Source organism: Lolium rigidum, chromosome 1 (genome assembly GCF_022539505.1).
Source record: "Lolium rigidum isolate FL_2022 chromosome 1, APGP_CSIRO_Lrig_0.1, whole genome shotgun sequence".
Lineage (NCBI taxonomy): Eukaryota > Viridiplantae > Streptophyta > Magnoliopsida > Poales > Poaceae > Lolium > Lolium rigidum.
The window spans coordinates 220,163,392-220,173,374 of record NC_061508.1 but is presented as its reverse complement, the minus strand read 5'-3'; the positions used below and the strand labels follow the sequence as shown (position 1 = coordinate 220,173,374).

The following is a 9,983-nucleotide window of genomic DNA, read 5'->3' as shown; positions in this document are numbered from 1 at the left end:
GTCTCTAGTTCTTTATACTACCTCTATCCCAAGGCTTAAGATTTATATTTTTCTGGAAAAGTCAATTCAAGTCAATAAATATGATATTTTGTAGATAGCACATGAAAATATATTTCATTATCTATCTAATAATATTAATTTGTATTTGACATGTTAATGATTTTTTATAAAACAAATTTAATATAGTTTGACTTTCTGAAAAAAATATAGGCCTTAAGCCTTGGGATGGAGGTAGTACAAAATATACTAGTACATACTTTTCTTAACCTCAGCAAAGATGCAACTTTCATTTGTTGAGTGGTGGTGTGGTACTGCTAGACAACTGGAGGTAGATAATTAAGCACCGAAACTAAATTTCAGCACGATTTTACTCTCATGATTATTCAAATGACTGAATCTTTTTTCCTTGGAGAAGACAGTGACCGTCTATAAGTTACGTCCTTGGTAGCAAAAATATCGAATTCTAGGTTTGTCCTAAGTCTCACGTATATAGAAAATGTGTTAATATTTCGTGATACATTGCTTTTTATTTTTTCATAAAATTCTCAGTTTTTCACGAAACTTAACATGCGCGCATAGAATATGGATATGTACAAAAAAAATTATGTATTTTTTCACATCTAAAATAAGTATCTTTTACTCCGTGGGAGCATATGCACACTTAGAATCAAAAGTGAATTTCCGCTATCTATACCAATATGAAAGTTGTGAGTTCATGGAATCCAGACAAATTGAACCTCTTATATATCTGACTCTCGAATGTTGTTAAAGTTTTACAAAGCCATTGTGATTGCATACTAACTTCTCAAATATACCCTCTTAAACCATGCAAAATCAAGACTAGCAACTCCATATTTACGCTAATGGATATGTACGATTGGTTTTACTACCCCCATTTATAATACTTGTGGCTGAATCACATGTATGTAAATACATTTTTATTGTGTCCATTCACTCGTTTTAGTGACAAGTATTATTTATCGGAGGGACTACAATAGTTCCAACTTATATGGATAATTCATTTGTTTCCGCCACATTCATGCCCAGATAAGCTTACACTGCACCAGAAATTTGATTATTCTACAAGTCAACCAGACAACAGTTAACCGGTGATGCAGCTTCGCCGTCAGCCATACTTGGATCAGAAGAAGGCCCTGAGTGCTACCTGAGCGAGGCGAGCCGCCGCCATGGCCGCCACGGGGAACCGGCGGAGGCGGAAGGAGAGCACCGCGAGCGTCACGGCCGCCGCCCACATCAGGAAACCAACGGCGAGGTGGCTGTCGGCCAGGCGAGGAAGGGCGGCGCGTAGGAAGAAGGAGGCGCCGAGCAGAACGTACACCGCGGCGTGGAAGTGGAGCCGCCGCTCCAACTGGTCGTTGTCGTTGTTGTTGTTGCGGAGAAACGGCGCCGCAGGAGCTGCCATTTGGAGTATCTGATCTAGGCTGAAATGTATATTCACTTCACTGAGATGGAACGCCTGATTAGTCCAACTCTAATGTGCGCGCACACACACCGGGCGTAACTACGGTTTATAAAGACAAGGGTGGTCCGAGGGAGCTTCATCATCCGCTGCTGTTATTTTTAACTAGATTTAGATGTGCGCCTTGACGCACGATCCCGTGAAAAGCATTTTTTAGAGAATCGGACAACCATATAGCAAGAAGATACACATCTTGTATACCACTAGATTATGAAAGGGCTAATTATGAATAAGCAGCAGTAAGCAAAGAACATTTGATGCTTCCTCCAAAGTGCCCCTGGGTAGCCCAAGAATGAGTAAAACTGCACTAAACGTTCGAGGAGTTGCACAGAAGGGTGGATAAACAATCTTTGGTTCAGACTCAGCTCAAATAGCACGGTGTTCGTATTTGGGGCTTGTAAGGTTCAGTTTCTTCAGCATAGCTCTCAACATGACGCTGGCTGGGACCTCAACCGTCTCCATGAACCTGTAACCATGAAGTGGTACAAATATTATTTTGGTGCGTTCAGACAGAAGAAGGCATAACAATTAAAGTTACATATAGGAAAGTTAGGCAATAGTAAATCAATGATAAATCTTCATCAATTGGCCGTACAATACAGAAAGAAGAGTGGTAACAATAGATGCTTGGAAAGTATTTGTGCAAAAGATGTACAAGTTATCAACACATCACACCCAAATGAAAATCTCAACCTGACAAGAAACACAGTGCTGCATATACAGCCCAAGGCTCATAGTTTTCTCACCAGAACAATTAATCATACTTATGAAAAAACTAAATATCCATTGAATGGGTAAATTAAACAGAAGCACCTAAACGAAAAGAGATTTGTTCTGCTCTTGGAATCAGCTTGGGAAGAGGGGTGCACCACCGCCACGGTCATGGCTCAGCGAAGCTGCCTTCAGATGAGCTGCCTTTGTTTGTCTCTCACGTCCTTGTGTGCTAACTCCCTTCAGGAAGGCCGTGGAAGGATGGTTTTGTTCATGGACAAAGATGAACAAATGAAAGAAAGTAAATATTACCTAGGTCTTTGTCTGATATGAGCGGTAGAAAATCTTACTTAGTCTTTGGCACATGTAGTATCTTCTGCTACTTCATAATCTTTGGTGGGACTTCAGATATCGATTTGTACACAGCGGCGTCTTCCAGCGGAAATGTAGAGGTGTTAAAAAAGTCACACGAACTCAACCATCGTTGCATAATTCATGACGGCACTCAGCCTTTGAAACACCAAATTTCTGTAGCATACGGTCAAGTAATCTTTTATAAGGAATTCCTAACTACGTTTGGAGTGACCTACAACAGTATATATGGGCAAATGTGTTGGAATTAATTCTAACCAAGAAGGTCTATGAACCCAAGACTGCGCATGCTCGTGAAAATGCAACAGAGTGCAAAGGTTGAGATAACACACATTGCACATGATCAGATAACAGAACATGCGTTAAGCAGGAATTTTTTTGAAAGAGAATACTTCACAAACTTATTTTTCATTGCGTGTGGTTACACAAAGACCGTGTGATTTATAGGAAAACCTACTTGACCTCAACATGACAAATAAGATAATACAAATTTTATTTCTGAAGATACTTGAAAAAAATTCTAATAGTGTAATTTGCAGCATATTTGACATGTTCAAAACTCTTAGCCTCGATACTCATAATTGAAGAGGAATGTTAAAAATACAAAATGTGTAAGAGTAAATGGTCACAGTTTCTCTACTCATAAATCATAATTGACTGGGCAACAACACATGATACCATGCAGTGGAACTCATTATTATTTAATATTAGTACTATAAAACCCAGCAGATAGAAGAAAACCTGAAGTGAAAGCATAACATAAATTTTCCAACGCTTATTTCAGGACTGAATTATCTCTTCTTTCAAACAAAATATTATACACAAAGGTGAGTCTCATTTGGTAGATATACGTGGCGTACAGAATGCAGGGGGAAACCGAACATATTTTTCATTTGATCTATCCCACTATCCTATTACTAAATGACACCAGCAGATTCTATCCTTATTACAAAGATATAGGAAACTGTGGGCAAGAGAGAATAGAACACAAGATACCATGTACACGTATTTAACATATATGAGAGACATGCCTAGCTTCACACAGATGGATTTGATTCTTCCAGAGCAAAATAGAGTCAAGCACTGACCTCCGAGAATCTCAATACCATAGGCTTTATAAACAAAAGAGAGAAAATGTCCTACCTCGTGCACCTGCAAAGTATACTTCCTCCTAAAACACACTAATTTCTTCTAATTGGCCGCAAGTAAGTCAACTAAGTAAACCTGAAACCATCTGCAAATCTGAAGCTAGCGGAATATAATTATTGCATACCCTACGCAAACGTGAAGAAATGGTACAGAAGAACACTAATAAGCAGCCAAATCCCTGAATCATTACGCCATGTTTTACACAAACGCATAGCATCAAGTGAAGCAAGTTCAATACTAAACCTACTTCAGTTTTTAGAGAGCATCCTAATCCTTAAGTAAGCATATTTTCTTAGGATATGGAACTGCTGCAGCTAGCACGTTAGAGAGAAAATGAAAAGACAGAATGAGTGCAACCAATACAATCACTATAACTATTACTCCCTCCGTGAGATACATCTGTATCTAGATAAAATTGAGACACTTATTTTTAGACGGATGGAGTAGAAGTATTTTCTTCTTATTTTCAGAATGCTATTAGCGGAACTACCTATTTCACAGAAGTCATAAAATGCAGTACTATGCGCAAACTTGTGACTGCACAATAAAGTAACTTGATGCCAGGAGAACTCAATACATAGGATAACTATCATAGCAAACCAACTCAATATCTTAACTCAGCAAGCCTTGATAACTATCTAATAAGCTGATGTGACTCTGCAAGGTTTATAATCCATATTGTTGAAAATTGCTCACCCTAAGAAGAAGTTGCAGAAGAAAATACAAATATTAGGTTTGTGTACGAACAAGGTAAAAATGCATTCCATGTGAACCTAAAAAGTAAATTAGAAAGATTACCTCTATTTTCCTCTCATGCATCTCTCCTAAAACTTGAATTGTTCATAGAAAGTTAAGTACTCATAAGTGGGCATGTTTTAGCTTTCTTTTTTTCCATTTGGAAGGATCAAAGGAAACAAAGTAGACCTCAAAATGATCTAATGATGAATATGTATTGTCCTATCAAGATTCAAGAGGTGAAGAAGGTTCTCACAAGTAGAAACGTAACTGAAGGTACGACTGAACTTAAGCTAGGAAGGAAATCCACTTTTTCTTACGACAGTTTCAGGTGTCTTTTTTTGCTAAATAAACATTAGCAATAGGCATGACCAGAGCTAATGCATCTCACCTTGGCAAGTGAAGCTCTAGTCCAGATCCAATGGATGTAGACAGAAGCTCTGTAAAATATCCAACACACAACAGGACTCTATTTCAAAGTAGATGAGGCACGATTCAGTTCAACGGGAAGAAAAAAGGTGTGGCAGCATTGGGCAATGCTACAGCCAGCCGCCGGCAAGCTGATGTCTTCCGTTGCAGCAGTGCGGCTCAAACCGGGCGCCGCCATAGCAGTGCAGGACGTAGCAGCACATGGAGATAAAAGAAACATGTTATAAATAAATATTTGGCAACTAAAAATGCAGTGCAGGACGTAGGAGCGCATGGAGATAGAACAAATGTATTTTAGAAGCCAAAACCAATGCCGATGGCCTGATGTGGTTTGACTCTACTCTACATACTTACTACTAACATACAAACAATATACTTAATCAAATAACAGAACAACAAGACAAACGGTAATGGCAAAGAGGAATGGCTTCTAGATACTTACCAGGGAAGCATCTATGTCAGTAGAGGTTCAAGCATCAGAAAGCTGAGTGCCAGTGCCTGAAGAACTGCCCTGATCAAGGATAACATCTTCAGTCAAGCTTCACCAAGGGAATTTAAACCACTGTCATTAGAGTTGGTGAATAAAGTCATTCTAAGGCAGGCCTATGACAGACAGCGGAGGCTTATAACCTGCAGAACACATAATCTTTGAACTGGCACAACACAAATTTCCCTTGTACCTACCAATGGAAAATAATTGGAAACAGATCTATTTGCACTTGTTTACCCAAGATATGTTCTTAAACACTACCTAACTCACACATCAACATCCTGAAGTCGGGACCGCATTAGCTGGATGAAAACCAGACAAATCCTAGGCACATAATAACCTTCAATTTACTAACGAACTATGAACCCCCAGGAATCAGCAAAAGAGGAATTCCCATGGCTGCACAAGAGTGCTCTTACCTGGTTGCATATAGGCAAACCATTATATTAAAAGGAGCCGGTATGAATTTCACAGGAGAACTACTAAAATAAGCTGACTATTTAATATTTATACCAGTGGCAGTTCTTAATCTGTTGATCAGGACACCAGACAGTCTAGGAATACACAAATGACACAAGAAAAATATAATAAGGGGGCCTAGTTACTGGGATGTATCTAGTAGCCAGCAGAAGATGATAGTACCATGTAGCAGACTTACAGTAAATAAATTGAATAGCATATGCTTTGAGATGGTACTCGTGCTTGCAACTCTTGATATAGGTAACATCGCAAAAACACAATAAAATCAAATTCTGCGGCACTTACAGGCTACACTTCTTAGAATGATGATGTTCAGGATATAAATACATGCTTCTCCGATGACACAACAAGTATTGAATATAATCAGCACATGGCGGGAGAAATAAGAACACCAATTGCCAATAAGCAAACGGCAGCATGAAGTGTTGCAACAATTCAGAAATCCGAACAACTACAACCAATTAAAGCTTTACCCTATGAACTACAATAACTGATATGCTTTCCTTGAACCTGCAAGCATATACCAGTATGCATATAAACCATTGCTATTTTTTTCTGATAAAAAATAATCTGCCTGCATAGAGGAGAGAAAACATATAGATGTACCTTACTGCCTTGGTGGTGCTTGGATTCACACAATAGGGTAGGCACAAACCCAAACAGCCTACTTCAACGTAACAAACTGACAACCAATAAAAGCCTGAAGATCTTGAGGAAATGATCAGAGAAAGCAAGGGTAACTGCTGAATATTAGTTGATGGGAGCCAAAATAGGATCACTGTCCCAATATTCTAAAAAGAGGAAAGAAAAACAATCAACATAGCTAAATTCAGAGACACAACTTAGTATACATGGTAAAATCACAAAAAAAATCCAGACCGTAGAAACAAGAAATACCTGAAGATTGATGCAAAGGATCATTTGTTGGCCAACTTTACTATGCTATTACTACTAAATATCATCCAATACATTCTGCTCTAGATGATTTACAACCTGCACTGCAAATTTATTTATCTAATACCCACAAACTGTAACACATGCCTCATCTTATTACAGTTCGGCTCTCATAGCTTCTATGATTTACAACCTGATATGTGTTACAGTTCAGCTCTGATAGTTTCATCGAAACTAAAACACATGCCTCGTCTTATTTCCTCCAGGTACAGAATGCTAGACCTCAAACATCCAACAAAAAATACACATCTAGTTCAGCCTTCATGAGCTAAAGTGCATGGCTAAAACAAATCAGACTATTCGTGCTGCAACCTCATGAGAAACCTTGACCAAAATCCAGACTGTTACTTGTACGCCATCAACATCAGGGCCTAATATTCCATAGATCTTCCATAGCACAACTGAACCAAAATAATAGAGATGAATGACAAACCAGCACCAACATATTAGGGCCTAATCTTCTGTAGAACCTCATCTACGTCGTTGCTCCGGTATGCATCCTCACTGGTCTGCTCTTCTAAGAAACACTGTAATAAAACAAGAGTGCAATGGTGTGAAGTAATCATAGTTCATAGCCCAAAAAAGCCCCTGAAAATTTCAACTAAACAAACCGTTGCTGACCCATATACAAACCTAGCAGCAGCGGGGTTCCTTGACAACAGGTTCACCATGTACATTGCTTCCTGCCTCACGTCACCACCACTTGATATCCTGCAATGGAATCCCATGCCTCATAAGCATATCATACAACTAACCTAAATCAAAACACCAATCATGTTCAGCACCGGCAGATCCACCTTGCCATTCGACCAGGGAGAAAGATCTCGACCCAGCGCCGTCGAAGACCTCCTTCTGTCTGAAAACAAGGAGGGTTACTGTTCGGGTAGTGGACAGAACTTGGGGAAGACCTTGTTGCCATGGTCCTCCTCCCATTAGGGGTGAATAGGATGAGAGAGCATAGAGAATGGGATATAAATATGGGGGATGGCAGCCGGCAAATCGGTGGCTCCGTACCTCGGGATGTCGTCCTCGTCTCCATCCCTGAAGCGGCGGCCGGCGAGTGCCATTGGTGAGCGCCCCAATCGGCCGACTATGGAGACAGCTAGAGGCGGCATTGGGAGCGGCACGGCCGGCGTGCGGTTGCCTTGGGGACGCAGATGATGGAGCTCGAACTGAGAAGGAGGGAGTGGTGGCAGTAGGAAGCGGAGATGTGCATGACGGGCGGAGTTCCTACCTGCGACGGCACGGCGTGCGGTGACGGTGAGAGCAGCAGACTGCGCTGCTCCCGTCGGTCGCCGCCCACTTCTCTGGAATGGCGCGTCGCCGGGGCGAGCGCCGGGGCAAGCAGCAGGCTGCGCTTTTCCCATCCGGCCGCCAGCTGCTACTTCGGTAACAACACGGCGCGCATCTACAGGCTGTGCTGCGCTTGAGGAGAGGGGTGGCTGTAGCAGCTATGAGAGGACGATGGGGATTGAGAGAGAAGAGAGCAGGGGATTGGGAGAGGAAGGGGAGAGAGGATTGGGGAAGGAGGCTCGAGCGGGATTGGCGAGGACGAGGGTTGCGTCCTGCGTGCGTGTTGCCGGGCCGGGGCGGGCTTTCACATGACCCATGGATAAAAAGCGGGTTCGTGGGAGGGCCTCGCGCCCTGGACGAAATCGACGGCGAAGATCGCTCCACGTCAGCTCGATCTGACGGCCGAAAATCCAAAGCGCTGTGAGACCCCCTATGGGGGGCATCATATACACCTTTAGATTACTGTATGTATAGGAGGTCTGGTGGAGACATGGATCACCCATTGGCCATTGTCGACTGTCGTTATTTTTTTACTACTACGGAGAAGTGTGATGGGAATGACGATACCATCATGTTAACGTTTCTCCTAGGCGAAGGAATCGATGTGATGCATTATTGTCAGAGTTTCTTAATCTCAGCAAAGATTCAACTTTCACTAGTGGTAGTACTGCTAGACAACTGATGGAGATAATTAAGGATCGGAATCAAATTTCAGTGCGGTTTTACTCTCGTGATTATTCAAATAATTGAATCTTTTTGCCCTCTTGGAGAAGGCACCGACTGTCTATAAGTTACTTCCGCAGTTTCAAAATAATCAAAGTTTTAGGTTTGCGTTAATTCAAACTTCCATAAAAAATGTGTGAATATGTAAAATATTGGATATGTATAATATGAAGGTATATAATATGATGAATCTAATAGAACTAACTTGATGAGATAGATGGTGATGTGTTCTTCGAGAAACTTGGTCAATTTTAAGATAATTTAACTTATGACAAACCTAGAACTTCAATCATTTTGGAATAGGGGAGTGCGTAACTACAAGGGGGTGAACGGCGACCCTAAGTAAAATTTGGTATCTATTACCCCGATGTTCACGGTGCATTTTACTAGTGCTACAAGGGAGCAGATCTACAGTCGATTTGGTAAGTAGTGCATACATTTTTTTCTTTTCCCCGCTAGGATATTTTTGTCCATATCTTTCTAGGGTACGTTCTCTTGTTTGATCCATATGATAAGAAAAGTGTACAATTGAAAACATATAGAATTGGATGCCCATGTTTAACTCAATCCCATGATAAGCGAAATTCACTCTAGTTGTGGTGAAGAAAATCCATTATGCATATGTTTATGTTTTTTTTTCTATGAAATTTCCACTACAATATGTGTATGGGATATGATCCTATGAATCAAATGGCTTTATTTTTTAATCATTATACATAAAGTCATATGGTCAAACCAATACAAAGTGATGAAAAAACCTCTTACACAACAGATCAAAGGTAAAACAACAAAGACATGAGTAGCCACACCCGAAGACTACTAACTAGAGAAGTCACCACACCTCCTTGGGAAACCACCGGACATCGTCGCACCATACCCACCAAGTCGCCGCTGGAGAAGGTCATATGTGTCTTGTGTTGACGTGTATAAAGTAGATTGCCTAGCCTGGTTCAAGTGGCTAGTGCATGAAGCTTAACATGGTATCAGAGCCCCAGGTCTCGAGTTCAAATCCTGGCGTTCACAATTTATTCTAAAATCCTCGCAGTCGCAGCCGCCGCCCGCCCCGGCACCCTGCCGTCCCGCGCCCGGCCGCCGCCGCTGCCTCTTTGCCTCTCTACACGTGTTGACTTGTCTTCTCGTCTTCCCGTCACATGTGAGAGGGGGTGT

At 41.3% G+C, this 9,983-nt stretch overlaps 1 long non-coding RNA gene across 4 annotated transcripts; it reads right to left on the bottom strand.

The window, feature by feature from the left end:
• Window positions 1-1,637: 1,637 nt before the first annotated feature.
• On the bottom strand, window positions 1,638-8,062 carry LOC124690373. 4 transcript variants are annotated; one of them, XR_006998777.1, is made up of 5 exons: window positions 7,815-8,062; window positions 7,598-7,656; window positions 7,434-7,511; window positions 2,294-7,327; window positions 1,638-1,946 (listed from the first exon to the last, which is right to left on the bottom strand). It is a non-coding gene; the product is annotated as an uncharacterized LOC124690373 (long non-coding RNA). The 4 variants fall into 4 exon arrangements; XR_006998778.1 differs by lacking the exon at window positions 1,638-1,946 and having other exon boundaries at window positions 2,233-2,431; window positions 2,542-7,327; XR_006998779.1 differs by lacking the exon at window positions 1,638-1,946 and having other exon boundaries at window positions 2,233-6,637; window positions 6,744-7,327.
• Between the last annotated feature and the right edge of the window lie 1,921 nt (window positions 8,063-9,983).